This window comes from Microtus ochrogaster, linkage group LG4 (assembly GCF_000317375.1).
Source record: "Microtus ochrogaster isolate Prairie Vole_2 linkage group LG4, MicOch1.0, whole genome shotgun sequence".
NCBI lineage: Eukaryota > Metazoa > Chordata > Mammalia > Rodentia > Cricetidae > Microtus > Microtus ochrogaster.
Genome location: NC_022030.1, coordinates 59,101,457 through 59,102,354, shown reverse-complemented (window position 1 = coordinate 59,102,354; position 898 = coordinate 59,101,457).

Genomic DNA, 898 nt, shown 5'->3' with positions numbered 1-898 from the left:
ATATCATCTATTCATAGTGTCAATTCCTATCAGACCCCAATAGAAATATCTTGCAAAGTCCGTGTTGTGTCATTTAAACGTCATTATAGTGTATAAAATATAGTTACATTGTTTTTTTTAAAAAAAAAAAAAGAAAAAAAAAATTTGAGATCAAGGCATTTTCAAAATATATGGGTTGGAATAATCTAGCAACATTTATAATAAAATATCTTTGTTATGTTTTGTTTTTTAAGACAGGGTGTTTTGGGTAACAGCCTTGGATATCCTGGAACTAACTCTTGTAGACCAGGATGGCCTTGAACTCACAAAGATCCACCTGTCTTTGCCTCCCGAGTGCTGGGATTAAAGGTCTGCACTACCACTGCCCAGCTTAAAAAATGTCTCTCAGCAGCTGTTGCTCCTTCCTCAGCAGTCAATCAATTCAAAGACAATGCAATAACATACAGTATCCATACTCTATGTATTTTCCATCTTTATGTGGCTTTTTCTATATTACTTTACTCTCTTTTCAAGGACTTTATTTTAAAACTTTGTTTCTTTTTAACGACTGTCTATACCTTCTCTTTACTCACCCAAGCCTATGTATATTTTGAAACATCCTGTAAACCATTTATATATTTTTTAATCTGAATCTGTTTTTACTGCATAGCTCTGTCTTTTTCTGACCACATGAGTCTTTAAACTGCTAAGAGGCATGGCTCCGCCTCTGCCCTGGTGACTGGCTCTGCACTGCCCAGTTCTCTAAGAGTCCAGCTTCATGGTAGAGGCATTGGTGTGAGCCGTGTTGACCTCCCCAACTCTAGGGAGCTTCTGGGTCCATGCTGCTCATAAATCCCACTTAAGTGTTTGGCAACAGCCCTCTTGAAAGAGCCATGTGGTGTTTGCTGCCAGCACTGGA